At 32.7% G+C, this 16,282-nt stretch overlaps 1 pseudogene; it reads right to left on the bottom strand.

Moving 5' to 3' along the window:
• Positions 1–1,957: 1,957 nt before the first annotated feature.
• On the bottom strand, positions 1,958–2,622 carry LOC114389907 (annotated as a pseudogene).
• Positions 2,623–16,282: the final 13,660 nt, after the last annotated feature.

The raw sequence follows: 16,282 nt of genomic DNA, 5'->3' as shown, positions 1-16,282 counted from the left end.
TCATTTTCTCATTTTCTCTAAGAGCGACAGTCACCTCATCCAAATTCAAAGTTGATCTTCCTACAAGCAACGTTTGAACCAAAGCTTTGAATGACCTTGGTAGTGAGGCCAACAATAACAGCGCCTGCTCCTCATTGGAGAGTTTATTATCTGCATTCAACAATTGACTTACTAGCTGATTGAACTTGTTGATGTAGTCATGGAGATCTCCTCCTATCTCCATTTTGAGTTGATACAACTCTATCTTCATACAAAGGCAATTGGTTAGAGACTTTGACGCATAGATATTCTCGAGCTTCTCCCACAAGGCCTTCAGTGTTGTCTCCTTCAACATGTTGTGTTTTATCTCGGGAGCAAGGGCTAACCGAATCATGCTCACAGCTCTCCTTTGGATCTTAGTCCACTTGGTTTCATTTATAGAAGCCAACCTTTCATCTTCTAATGCGTGATCAAGACCTCACTGCACCAAAAGGTGTTGAATAATACTCTGCCAAATCATAAAATTTATTTTTCCATCAAACAACAGTATCTGACACCTTTGTATGCTCCTGGCCATAGCTCTGATACCACTGTTGGGTAATCAACGCTCTCACAAATAAAATTACTCACACACATAAAGGATCGTGAGAACACAACAAAAATTACGCTATAGAAAAATAATAACAAACACAAGAATTTAACATGGTTCGACACCTCTTGCTTACGTCCACAGACTCGTCTCAAAAAGTATTTCACTATCACAAAAATGATTACAAGATTGTAACCCACCCCAAATAATGTATCATTCTATAAACCCGAGTACCTCACTGAATGATAACAAAGTAAAAAAAATATAAAATGCAGCAAGAAATATTCAAAGTGTCCTTACAATCTATGAAATAAATGTGTATGGCATTGTTCCAACACAAAGGATAACATTGAGAAGTATTTTTTGCTTCTTAGCATAAATAAAATAAAAAACAAATAGATCAAGATTAAGAGAGTTAAAAAATATTGTAATCTTTTATCCAAAAGCTCACACATATATTACCTGAGAAGGATCAATTTCAAATAAATGGGCTTCTTTCTCTTTCGCTATCATCCGACTATAATTTATGTTATTCATTTGGTTTTTGTCATTTTATCTTGTTCAGGAAATCTATACACATAGAATTTATGATGTACTTGAGGCAAGGGTATCAATTAGTCTCACCATGCTTCAAAACCCAGGGTTATAAACACCAACACCATCAGCTGAGCAGATGTTGTCACCTTCGTTGTCACATAACACCTCCAATCATAGTGCAACCTTATTATGGTCAAAGAAAGAGGTGCGATCAGTTACAACATTTGTGAATAATTCATATCTAATAATTGACCAAGGACCAATATTTGAAGGAGTGTTAGGGCCACCAGCTTCAACTCCTAAAACAAGAATTCATAATATTTCAGTTATACTTAAAATTAAAAACAGTGAACTCCCTAAAACAAAACAAGTTTAACAACAAATCATCCATTTTTTTTTACATTTGAACATTGATAAAGTGCAATATAACAAATTTAAGGAATTCTATGCTTGTGAATCTAAACATGTAAGTTGCATAAAAAATCATAGTAAAAAAAGTCCTAGAGAAAACTTCTAGTGCTAGTTTTGTTATTTAAAGCTTAGAGAATATGAAAATGATCTATGTTTCTCCCAAGCTCAGTTCACAATCCCCCAGCTCCAGCATGATTAATTTCCTGTAGATGAAATTCCATAAACTGGTCATTTTCTGATGTTTGGATAAGAGCCATCATCAAATTGAATACAAAATTAAATGCACATTTCCATAATCCCAAATTCCATGTAGTTTATTCAATCACTCATAACCCGTGTTACAATAGATGATACATTACATACACAATATTGATAAAAATAAATTATTTCATATTTTATCTTCATACTTATCTTTTTCATAAACCATGCATAGCACGTTATCTATTGTTGATGCTGGTGATGGTGCTACTGTTGTTGCAAACCAACACAAATCACTACCACCACAACACTCGAAGGAGTTCCTTTGGCTTTAACTAATCTCCACATATACCATGAAGTAATAGACTCATAAGGCCTACACTTGTCCCATAACTAGTCCATCTACGAGGGACATGACAAGTCCTCGAGGTTGTAGAGAAGCTAAACCCCCTTCCTGACCCCAAGGTAATGGGGAGAACATTAGGTCTGTGGAGTGAGAAAATCATGAACATGTGAACAAAACAAGACCCAATGCCATTGACTATGGTAAGCATGATGAAGAGCAACTTGCCATCCATGTTCAGAATGGTAGAATCAAAGAGTATCTTGTTCTGGCACTTCCTGGGCAAATCGTGAAGGTATCTGGCCTTCCGCCCTGAAACTCCAATCTGTCGAAGTTGTTGGGGAGTTAGGGCAAGAACTATTTTGGGAACGATGTCATTTTCACCGCCACAGAGGGCAATGAAGCGCGTCTAGATGGAGGTGTCGACTTTGTGCATGAGTTGCCGGTACAAGATGTTGCAAGTTAGGGCAAGGAAGGGACGGTGAGGCTTTATGGTGGGTGGCCTATGACGATGATAGTGAGGCTTTGGGTTTGGCAACAAGGGTATCAGAGGGAGCTTGATCATGAAATGTGGAGAGATTCAAACCAAATTAGGGTTCACAACATTAAGAGAAAAATGAGGCAGCAAGTGGGCAAAAGATCATGTGTTTTAGAAAAATTGACTATCGATTTTTTAATAACCGGTGTCGAATAGTCAACTTAGAACTGACATGGACAAGGGGAATCAAATTGTTTAATTAAAACAAGGCATTGCGATGGTCCCTGCGGATGCTAACGCAATGTGATTTCTGCCCAGTGCTCTAAATGTCAAAGTGAAAAAATTCAACCAAGTGCGATTAAACGGCGAGAGTAACTATGACTCTCTTAAGGTAGCCAAATGCCTCGTCATCTAATTAGTGACGTGCATGAATGGATCAACAAGATTTCCACTGTCCCTGCCTACTATCCAGTGAAACCATAGCCAAGGGAACGGGCTTGGCAGAATCAGTGGGAAAAGAAGATCCTGTTGAGCTTGACTCTAGTTCGACTTTGTGAAATGACTTGAGAAGTTTAGGATATGTAGGAGCTGGAAACAACGAAAGTGAAATACCACTACTTTTAATGTTATTTTACTTATTCCGTGAATCGGAAGCGAGGCACTGCCCCTCTTTTTGGACCCAGGGTCTTCTTCACTCGATTGATCCGGGCGGAAGACATTGTCATGTAGGGAGTTTAGCTGGGGTGGTACCTCTGTTAAAAGATAATGCAAGTATCCTAAGATGAGCTCAACGAGAACAAAAATCTCGTGTGGAACAAAAGGATAAAAGCTCGTTTGATTATGATTTCCAATATGAATGTGAATTGTGAAAGCATGGCCTATCGATCCTTTAGTCCTTCGAAATTTGAAGTTAGACGTGTCAAGTTACCACAGGGATAAATGGCTTGTGGCATCCAAGTGTTCATAGTGACATTGCTTTTTGATCCTTCGGTGTTGGCTCTTCCTATCATTGTGAAGCAGAATTTTCCAAGTGTTGGATTGTTCACCCACTAATCAATTTTAATCAAAATCGATGTTAAGAGATATACACAACATCGATTTTTACAAAACTGATGTTAACAAAGTCCTTTTATTTACAAAAATGTCATCGTACTTTTCTTAGCATCAATTTTCATAGAACCGATGTTAAAAGAATATTTTAGTAGTGACTGTAACCTATCATTAGTCGATATGGATCAACACATACCCCTCATGCTAAGGATTGGACATCTCAAATGTGAAGTTTGCAGGATTAGACATTTGGGGTGGTTGGATAACAATTTGATAGCATGTGACCAATAGGCCCAACAACAATCACTAGGATACACTCTTATATCATCTTATAATTTGGATTTGGATCTAACTTAACCTTACAAAATCAACTTGTAAGGTGAGAGTTGTTCCCATTTATATATTTAAATTTGACCATCTCACTAGTCGTTATTAGATCTTCAACAATAGTGACTCTTAGTTTCAATCAATATAATGACTAACATGACATCACTTATGTTGAACTAATGGCCATTCTTAAAAGGGCTTTAGTTTTTGAATTCAAGCTATAGGCAACTAACAACCTATTTGGACTCTGTCTACCATTCTTACACAATAAGATCAACGTCCTCCATAAGTATGTTGCTCTAATTAGAAAAACACAAGACATTCTCAATGCACATCTTCTTTTTTCACTGTGAGAAGGTAACTATGTCATTATCCTTCTAGCCAAGAAAGGTGTCACTTATATTCACTATTTGAAACTCTCATACAAACCTCCTCCCTATTTTTCAGGTTAATGTTATGGTGTTCTCTTCCGTGTGTTCAAAAGGTTTTTTGTTCTCTTTCTATTGGGTTTTCTTCCTCATTGTACCAAAAAAAGGAAAAGAAAAGAAAACACAGGTACACAAACATAAATTCAGTTCCATAGATTGTAGTTTTGCTTGGTTTTTGTGTTTTTTTTTTCAAACTCTACCAAAAACAAAATAAAGGAGAGAAAAAGTAATCTACATATTTTAGGAATAAGTCTTGTTTAACATCACCTATTAACTATTTATAGACTTGAATTTTTATTAATATAATCATTGACTTGAGAGTCTTTATTAAATATAGATAACACAAATTTTACTCCCTTTGTTCCATAATAATTGTCGTGTAAAAAATATATATTTATTCTAAAATAACTATCATTTTATTTTTTCAATGTAACATTAATTATTCTTTTCTACTTATGTCCCTGGTATTAATCATATGGACTACATATATGGTTAATTTTGTAAAATTATTTTTTTATCTATTTATTGATTTTTCTTGTGTGTAAAACAACCTAGGATGACAATTATAATGGGACAAAGGGAGTATATGATTTAAAATTTATTTAATATTTCAATAATTAACTTTATTGTAATATATAATATTTTCAAAATATAAATAAATGTTGAATATAAATAAACATCAAGGTTTAGTTCAGGAAATTAATTTTTTTATTAATTGATCATCACATGTGTTTTATATGATGTCAACATTCTTTGTTTTATATGATCACCCCTTTGTTTTCCTTCTATCTATATAGTTAGAGAATAATACTTTTGAAACATAGAGATTAGAGATTGTTTAAGTAAATTTTGTTTCTCTCTTAAAACAAAATATTTTTCATATACATGACTTATAATTGAATTTCTATCAATATACTTAATGGACTCCACTGTCTATAAACATTAACCAATACATATTAGCTTTACAATCCACATTAACCTCATGATGTTTTGTTTCATGCTAAAGCTTTCAAGCACTTTGGCTGAAAGCCTGCATTTTGTAGCATATCTTTAATTGCATTATCTTTTGTAAATTGTTGTGTAAGTCTAATTAATTGTATGTTTGAAGATTAGATAGCAGTATATAATAGAGTTTTATTTTGGCTTTAAAACATCTTTTTTAATGATAAAAAGTTACTTTTTTATTCTATTTTTTCTTCCAAAAATTTATATAAGAATAATTAAAATGACCTTTTATTGTCTTCATTATTTTTTACGTAAACATGTGAAAATATATAAAAGTAAAATTGAAAATAATGTAACTTATTTGTAATTAAAATTAAAAATAGAAACATTTTCTAATACTAAATATCATTTAGTTTTAGCTTCCTCTTAAATCCCAAAAGTTCAATATATGAAATTGTAATTTTGTTCAGAGTTATATAACTTATAATTTAGTAAGGTTATAAACTAGTCAAAGATTAATGTAACAAACATGTTGGACTACAATTGGGGGTGATAATAAACTCAATCAACTCAAAAATAGTTCAAAACTCGATTTGGTAATCAGCTCGTTAAATAAATGAGTTGAACTTAGAGTTGTTTTATAATTTGACTCATTTGTTTTATGAATCGGTTGGATATATATATATATATATATATATATATATATATATATATATATATAATTGATTGGATTTTTTATTATTTTATATATGTAGGATGAGATAGTTTTATTTAAGCATACTTTAGTTGTAACTATACTTTTTTGTGTCATACCTTGTGGTCCTATAAATCTAATAGAATTAGTTCAGTTTTGCTTTTATCAAAAAATGAAAAATAATTATATCTAAGATCTTACTACTAAAAAAAACATATTTTACGACGCACATTTTAAGACGGTTATGCAGAACCGTCTTAGATTCTTGCCATTTTATGGCGTCTTTATACAAAACTTTTCTTAGATATGTTTTTTTTATTAATAATATTTAATCTAGCTCTTTACTTGTCGTTGTTTGATTCTCCCTCTTCGACTCTTTAGCTCCTCTAGGGTTTTCACTTACACCCACAAGCAACACTACTTACACCCGACGACGGCGGCGGCGGACGAAATTAAAAGAAAGATCAAGGAGAATAGCAGCTCTCCAAAAGGCCAGTCCAAGACGCTATTCTACTTGTTCCCTGAGTAACTGCAAGTAAAGAACACACCAACACCAACACTAGGCTTGTTTTCTTTGTCTTTACTATTTTCGTCACAGAAGCCTAAAAAGAAAAGGATTGACTAGAGAAAAAGAGAGAGAGAGAGAGGGAGAGAGAGCTTTGAATCAAAACTCAGAAGTAGAAAAAAACACACATCACAATCGCTGTGGCTAGGTACGACTGAGCAATCACTGTGTTCTCCCCTGATGGCCATCTCTTCCAGGTCGAGTACGCCCTCAAAGTCGTCTGCAAGGGCAACGCCGCCATCGGCGTCCGCGGCACCGACAACGTCGTCCTCGACGTCAAGAAGAAATCCACCGCCAAACTCCAAGACTCCAGGTACTACTACTCTTTTCAATTCAATTCCCTCCGTTTCAAATCCCTTTCCCCTTCGATTACTAGGGATTAACCAAGAAAACTATGAGTTATAAGGAAACCAAACTCCGTTTCAGAGACTATCCAAAAAGTATGCGATCTCTAGTGAGAAAAAGATTACCAAAATTTACTACAGAGCAAACCAAAAACTACTTATTGGTTCATTTGATTTTATTGGCCTAAAATATTACTCCTCAACATATGTCTCTGATGCACCTCATCTAAGCAATGCTAGACCTAATTACATAACATATTCTCTTATCACTCCTGCATTTAAGGACTCCAATCTTTTATCATTCTATCAATTCCCTAAATTGCATGTACTAGTTCAATACTTTTAATTTTGATAAAATATTAAACTACCTCTTTTTATAATTATGCAGATTGCTTCTGATTTGATATATGTTACTCCAATAGGAATTTGTGACCTTTTTTTATATACCAAGGAAAAGTACAATAATCCATTGATTTACATCACTGAAAATGGTAAATAGCAATTGTCTATATACATTTAATTTCAATTTATGAAATAACATATGTTGTACATAATTTTCAATTTCCCCAATCTATTGAAAAGAATGTGTATTCTAACTTATGTTTCACATTAAGGATAAAAGAAATTTATTGTTATGATAAAGTTTTCATTTTTATTAATTATATTTGTTAATTTACTGCATCTTGTACCGGGGGTTTGTAAAAGTTGATGACAGTAAAGCTCACTCTGTTCTCATCATATGGTTGGAGAATAGAAATTGAACGAAGTAATTGAACAAAGCCACAAACTTCTATGTATACATATAAGTATATCCCCAAGAAAATAAGCACGATATATCTATAATTTTTGCATCCTAGTTTTTTTGTTAGCTACGATATATCTATAATGGATTTGATTTTTATTTTATTGATATCTGGTTGGTAATGTTGTTACTGATGATTATCATGATTATATTGGCACATTTGAATATTGGTGGACCCATGGTTTAGTTTCAGATTCCACGTATAGGATGCTAAGAATTGCCTGCAATTTTGGTTCCTCTTTGCATCCATCAGTGCAATGCATGCAGGCTCTCAGAGTTGCAACTGTGGAGCAGGGAAACATCGATCCATATAGTGTTCTCTTAATGAAAATTGAATTAGCTTCAATTTCTAATACTTATATTACTTCATGAGAAATATTATCTCCTCAAGAAAGTTATTGAAGTGGTTAATAAGCTTCTGAAATCTTGGAATTTAACATAGGAGCATTTTGATTACAAATTTACAATCTCTAGGAATTTACTGAGGTGAGGATGATATATGTAGTACGATTCACTTGCAAAATAATCTAGATGAAAACAAAACATATTGGTCCTAAAAACTAAACCATATTGATTTTCTGTTGTGAATGCAATAAATTGTTTAAATATCATTCTTCTTAATTTTTTTTATCCTAAAATTACATGGTTACTAGTCTATTTTTTTGAAAGGCTAAGGAAAATGGTTACTAGTCTATTTAAGATTAGGAGTTTAGGACTGTCATATTTTCTAGAATAACATTTTGCAATTGCTAAATTCCCTGAAGCAAAATAGGTGTTTGAACTTTTCATTGCATGTTTCATTCTTAAAATGTATAGCACCTGTAGTTGTTTAATTTTGTCTTTTTTCTGTTATTAAAATGATTTTATTGGTTGCTACTGATTTGAGCCAAGTAATTTATCCTGATTCTATTCACTCCCTTAAGATTGGACCCTTAACTCAATATTGGCAAATTTATGGCTTCCATTCGTTGTGAGGAAATATCAATTCATAAAAATGGTTTCAGTTTTATTTATGTGATTATGTCATCTATGACAATAATTATTAAAAACCATTTGTATATAATATTCATATATTATGCAAAATAGTAAACTTTAACGTCTAAAGCGCCAATGTTAGTTTTTGGAGGAAAAAAAGCAGCATACTTGAAAACATTTATAGCTTCCACACTGCCTTGCTTAAGGTGCTTGTAGACTTTGAAAACATTAGCATTTATGATGTGCCTTTATAGGATTCTTACATAATCTCTTTGTTTTTCTAGGAAGATATGAGGAATGGTCACTCCAATTGGCTTCAAAGGAACAAAAGATAGCCGATGAGAATGTCTTAAGGCTTGATGAAGAGCAAAAGGTTTGCCTCTTATTTACTATTTAGTGTCTTGGTTATGAAAAGCTTGCTATTTATCACTTCATTCTTATACATTGTGAATACATCTTATTGATGTAAACTTCAAAATTTTCAGCGAGAGAAAGAGGAGGCCTATAACAAGATACTTCACTTGGAAAAACAACTAGATTTCTCTATCCATATAAAAGTATGACCTTGTTTACTTTCTCCCTGATAAAAGTATACCCCCTGGTCCCCTTTTCTCTATCCATATATAGAGATTTGCTAATTTACCCCGACCTTTTTTAGGAGTATTTTAATTTAGCAAACCATACCTTGGTCTTGGATGCATTTGAGAAAATCCTAGTTATATCTTTCACTTAGATTCCATGGCTTAACTTTTCTCTTCATTGATTCTTGAAGATAACCACTCTAAAAAGCAATTGCTTCTGTTCCTGCGTCTAATTATGCCAACCTGTGAATATGTTTGCAAGAAGATTTTGTTCACCTTTATGATGGAAATAAGAATTTTGAAATTCTATTTTGTGTGAGTAGATTTCCTCTTGAAGAAGCTAGGACCAAAGGTGTCAAGCTTTGTTCTTTGTGACAAGAAAATGTGAAGAATTCAGCTTGGCATCCATTTAAAGTGGTCACAGTTGATGATAAAGCAGAGGTATGTACAACCTTGACATGCTTTGTGTTCATAAAGGAGTTCTGCCTCAATTGGTTAGTTGGCATGGTTGCTTGTAATTTTCTGTTTGCATATGAAGGAAGTTTGATTTATATGCTTTATTGTCCCAATAAAATGGTTTTCATTGTTAGTAATTAAGATGCTTCATGGTAGTATAGTTTGGTACTATATTGTCTCCAAAATACAAATATTTAATCTGTGAAGTAGGTTGTGGTTTGTTGGTAGTTTATACAAAAGTCGTTTCCAAGCTCTTTTTTTTTCTTTGTTCTTGTGACTTTTACCGACCTTGTTAATACTAGAATACTGGCATAAATTATAGCTTAAATTTATCACGTATCTTTCAATTGAATGCTCCTTGAATAAATATGTAGTATGTCTCTTCTCTTGTGTTCATTTATCTTGCTAAAAGTTTTCTACCAGCAAAATGGGGGGCAGGCAATCGACTGTTGCTAAATGATGTTCCAAATTTTGAGTGTTCTGAACTGACTAGGTACATGTGAATAGATTAAGGTTTATATTTTCCCCTCCTTTGTGTCCTGCAAGTAGCCTTCGTGAATGAAAAAACAGTTTCTTTAACCTTGGAAGACGATATTGTGTAGACCCAGAATGATGTTTGCAAAGATTCAAATAAGACATTTATAATTTTATATCTTGCTACAAATAGAAACTTCCATGATAGGAAAAAAAGTTCTTCCTATAAGATATGATTTGGTTAATACATATTTCACTTCGCTAATGTTGGATTCTGTTTAAGTAAAGATCTGATTTTGATATTTACTACTTTAGTTTTTTAATAGAATATCTATATGTTTTGGCTCATATGTACTTTGATTAACCAGCTATTGTTTTTAATTTGTGTTGCTCCCTGACTTACCTATTTAGTTTAAAACATTGAAAGCTGGTGCAATTAATTTTGAGGTTGCAGTGGTGTATCCTGAATGTTCTTTCAACTAGAGTACCAATTTTAATTTTGGGTATAAGTATAATTAAGTCAGAGCAGTTAGCCAAGTATGGCAGGAAGATATGATGTTAGTTATGGCATCTTTTTTACCATTTATAATAAACTAGGACAAAGCATAGTTACCAGTAGTGTAGGAAATTCATAGTTTAGCATTTTTGCATCGTACATGGGTTGGAAATTTATTTATAACTATTATAATAATAATTATCTTGTACATATTTCTTAGATGATTTTGTTCTTTAATTAATTTTAAAACTACCTCTAAATCAGACTATTATTATAATAGATAACTCCTCGACCGTTATATACATCTTTTAATCAAAAAATAAAAAATAAAAGATATTGTTAGTTTTCTTAGATAAAAAGTATTGTTAGTTAAGGCATGAAGTGCCTATTCCGCACTAGTAATTCATGATGACAATTTCAGTATAAAATTCTGGTAACAAAGCAAGGGACACACCCTTCCCCTGGAAATGTTTTCATCAAGACTTGACCTCTTGACTTAGTAACTTAGATACCTCATCTATATCCATTGCCACACTCAAGTTAAATGAGAGTGACTTCGATTTTGGGGGACGTCAGAATAGGAAGTAAAATATAATTGACTAGTAACAGCATGGTGATATCCACCTGGCTTGGATAGTGGATATCAATGTCTTGCATCAGAGTGATGTACTTAGCATATCCATAGTCTATTGAGCAATCCAGTGTGCTGACTTGCAGCCAATAACAAATAACAAATGTTGTGAAAACCAGGCCTTTAGTGTCTATTGTGCAGACTAAGAGCTGTCAAAACGAGTCAGCCCGGCCCACGTGGGCTGGCCCGCAACGGATTGAGCTAAAAGTGGGCTAGCCTAGCTCGGCCCACTTTTGTGTGGGCTAACAAAATGCCAGCCCGGCCCAACCCACCACGGGTTGGTGGGTTATGCGAGCTGACCCACTTTTCTGCCTTTTTTGTAAAAAAAAAAATATTCCAAACAACTTAAAATAAAATCCAATATAAAAATCAAACTAAATCAAATCCAAACATTCAATATTCAAGTGATTGAAGTCTTCAAAATAAACATTCAACATTAAGATAATTGAAATTTAAATGTCATCAAAAATAAACTTCTAAACTATTGAAATTAAACATTAGAGTCATGGACTGTGAAATCCAGAAGAACTTCCTCTTCTTTCTCAACATCACCATTAATTTCATCTACAAAGACAAAAAAAAAATAAACAATATCATTAATAAGTCAAATAAATAAAACAACACACCAATAACAAACTAAAAATTATGGAAAAAGAAATGTAAATTACCAATATCTTCAAAACCATTTATCCAATTTTGGGTTAAAATTAGTGCTTGAACATTGGAAGGAAAAAGACTAGCGCGATACTTGTTTAGCACACGAGCACCAATGCTAAATGTCGATTCACTAGCAACAGTTGTTATAGGAATGCTTAACACCTCACATGCCAATTTACAAAGATTTGGATAACGTTCTTGGCGGTCTCTCCAATAACTCAAAATATCCAACTTAGGAAAAAACTTTGGCTCAAGTGGTGTCTCAGCCAAATAGAGATCTAATTCAGACTTGTCATTGACATTAACATTTTGGCTCACATAATTGATATATTCCTATGACAATATAAGAGAAAAATTAAATTAAATAAATTGAATCATAAAACAATTAAATAATCAAACAAAAGAAAAGACTAACATTATATGGATCATCCATCTCTTGATTTTCTTCTATACTGAAATCTTCTTCAACAGTAGGTTGTTGAGAACTTGATGAAGTAGATGAACTTGACTTTACACTCACATATTTATCAAAGAGCTTGTACATCTTCTCTTTTATGTTATTAATCTTTTCATCACAAGTAGAAGCATCAAGCTTTGAATAGTAAAACCGAAGTGCTTCAAGCTTCATCCGTGGGTCAAGAATCATAGAAATTGAAAGAATGACATTATAGTCACTCCAATACTTGCCAAAATTTTCCATCATCAACACCGTCATATTTTGCAATACTGGATCATCACACTTAAGTGTTTCTCGCAACAACCATTCAATTTTCCATGCTTGCATGAAATATTCATTGGAAGTTGGATAAGATGTACCTAAAAAAAATTCAAATAAGATAATTAAACTATAAATATAAATCTGAAACTATTTATTATAATTATGAAGTTTGAAAAATATACCTGAAATCAAATTAGTCATCTTACAAAATGGCTTCAAAAATTCACACAATTTTTCAGCTCTTTTCCATTCCTCATTAGATGGACAACATTTGTATTTTCTATCACGAATAGTGAAACTTGCAAAAGCACGACGATACCTAAGAGCACTCTCAAGCATGATATAAGTAGAATTCCACCGAGCTAGTAGGCACATCCAACCTCAAGCCCACTTTAGTATCAATACCTCTCACTTGAGCAATACATTCGGTAAATACTATTTTTTTCTTGACTCGGATGCTCTCATATATTTAATGTTGTCTCTAATTTTTTGTAAAGCAACTTCAGCCACTTTTAATCCATCTTGAACTATAAGATTCAACACATGGGCACAACACCTCACATGCAAAAATTCACCATCACACAACAAGCTATTTTGCAATCTTAATTGCTCACCCAAAAGTTCTTGCATACAATCATTAGCACTAGCATTGTCTAAAGTAATGGAAAATATTTTCCTATCAATTTCCCATTCAGTCAAGACTTCAAACACTTTGTTTGCCAAATCTTCACTGGTGTGAGGAGGCTCCAATTTACAAAAAGCAAGAATCTTACTATTCAATTTCCAATTATTATCAACAAAATGTGCTATTAAACAGATATACCCCTCTTAAGTACTAGCAGTCCAACAATCAGATGTCAAACAAATTATATTATGACATTTATGAATTGCATATTTTAATTTTTCTTTCATCTCACCATGAAGTTTCAGCAAACTAGACACCAATGTGTTCCTACTCACATGCTTAACATCAGAATTTATATATGAAAGTAATTCCCTAACCCATTTATATTCAACAAAGTTAAATGGCAAACCATGTCGAACAATACACATTGTTAGAAGCTCAAGAACACGCTTTTGGTCAACTTCCCTAGATCTTAACTTTTCAGCATGATCAATTATCATTCCACCCACATCATGAAATTTAGCTTTCTTTTTACACAAGAGCTTAACATGACGCAATAAATGTGAAGTACCAACTTTACTCCCACCAATTACATATTGTTGCCCACATGCATTACATTCTGCCTTTTCTTTACCATCTACCACACCAATTTTAGTAAAATATTTCCAAGCTATAGAAATGCAAACCTTAACTTTTTTACTCTTTTTTTCATCATTGTCACTTCTGTTCTCCTTTGCATTTGATTTAGGTTCAACCCTGGCTTCTTCCTCATCTTCCATAAACTTAATATCATCAACAGAGTCAACTCGATTTATAGTTTCAGAAGCCATTTCCATCAATCTAATGCACCTGTAGTTAACAAAGAAAAGGAAAGAAATTAAACTCAGATTCAACTTGGTTCACAGTTAGAAGCCATTCAACTCAGATTCAATACATCAAGAATAATTAACATTTAACAAAGAAAAGGAAAGAAATTAAAAGCATGAAAATAGGAGAGAAATTACCGTTTTGGAGGTTGACCACAACGGTGTCGTGGTGACGGGCAATTGAGCGTTCGGAGGTCACCGTCACCGTTGGTGGCTCGTGTGGTGGAGGTGCCGCTAGATCAATTTTCACAATTCACACTAGTAGGGATTTAGGTTTCGTAACTTTTGTTGGCTCGTTGTCGTTTAGGTTTTCTACTTTTACATCTTGTCCTGTTTGTTTGGGCTTGCTCTATTACGGAATGTGAATTGCCAATTGGGTTACTAACTACAAAATAAAAGTTTAATTTCTTAACAATTATAAATTTATAATAATAATAAAATAAAATAATATACTATATAAATTTAGTGGGTTGACGGGTTGGTCCACCAACCCACGGGTTGAACCCACCTAACCCACGGGCTAAGTGGGCCGGGTTAAAAAGTTGTCGGTACCGATTTTTTTTTTAAAAAAAATTGAGCCCAACCCACCTCTAGCCCGCAGTGGGCCGGGCTGACCCACGGGCTGGAACCCATTTTGACGGCTCTAGGCCAGACTTGAAGCCAATAACAAATGCCTGTTACAATTACACCCTGTCAACAAACATTGTTAGAAATAATGAAACTGATAGAATAGAAACTAAAAAATAAAAAGTAATTTATATGTTTATTTTCTTTGGATTCCTCGTGTTTTGATTCATGGCAGATGATAAAGTAGAGATGAATGAATTAGATGGAAAAGTTGATCCATTGTACATTTCCTAAGAATAAAAATAGATCAAAATGGAAGGGGATGAACCCTAATCTATCCCATTTAATTATGAAAAATGTTAAAGTACTGCACGAAAGATAGTTGCACGAAATCAGATAACTAAAATCTGATTGATTACTTAATTATCATTTAAACCATCCATGTTTGATTTGATTTTGATAAAATTTATTATTGATAGAATTTAAAGATTTGATAGAATTTGATTTGATTACTTAAATCTGATTATATATGTCTGATTGATTACTTAATTATCAGTAAATTTTAATTTTAAGATTTGATTTTGATAAAATTTATTATTGGAGAATGTTTGATTTTAGTGATTCAATTCTTGTAAAATTAACTGTTAAAATCTACCTCCATTTAAAAGATTGATTTTTTTTCTTCATAAAATTGATTTGCATTCAATTGTTGTGGGTCAAAAAAATAATTTAAGATTTCAAGATAGCATCTATTATTAGAATATAAAATAAAATATTGAGAGATGTGATACTACATGATAAAAAAAAGATGACTATGATTTATATAACATCTATCCATTTAATTCAATTATTCTCCCACAATTTGGGATGAAGGGGTGGAATAAAACTTTTAAAATAAAAATTTTCTTATTTTGACTAGCTAAAATTTCTTAAATACTTGTTTATTTTTTTTTTTGGTGCCAAATAAATACTTGTTAAGACGATGATTCAATTTTTTTAAATTGGAATAAGCTTGTAATAACCAGAAATTATTTTTTGTTATATGAACCCAAACAAAGTCAATTATCAATGGCAGTGATGCAAAACCACTTGTTTAGATGACTGAGTAAAGATCTCTTCCCTGGTGTATTTATATAGTTACTTGTACAATTTAATTTTCTTTAATGCCTTCTACAAGCAATATGTCTTGGGCAATGCACTGTACAAAGGGATGTTTCAAATTGTGGTGGAAATGGGTTGAATAACTCATCAATATACTTATAAGTTTATTAATTTTATCAATATATTACAAAAACATTTTCAACAAATTGTATCTCTTGAAAACCAAGGCTTAGACCTGTTGGCTTTTGTAAAAGCTATAATGCAAAGTAAGCCTTTTAGGTTAGGCCAGGCAAAAAACGAATAGCCTATTTCTTATAATAGACTGGACTCAAACTTTATGTTTGAAAAACAAGCTTAATCTGTTTATGGCAAATCTGGTGTTGCTTATTTCCATGTCAAGTTGTGAATGTAAAGTTATTTTCATTTATTTTTCTTGAGAAGTTGA

Source organism: Glycine soja, chromosome 16 (genome assembly GCF_004193775.1).
Source record: "Glycine soja cultivar W05 chromosome 16, ASM419377v2, whole genome shotgun sequence".
Classification (NCBI taxonomy): domain Eukaryota; kingdom Viridiplantae; phylum Streptophyta; class Magnoliopsida; order Fabales; family Fabaceae; genus Glycine; species Glycine soja.
This window is presented reverse-complemented; position numbering and strand designations above follow the sequence as displayed.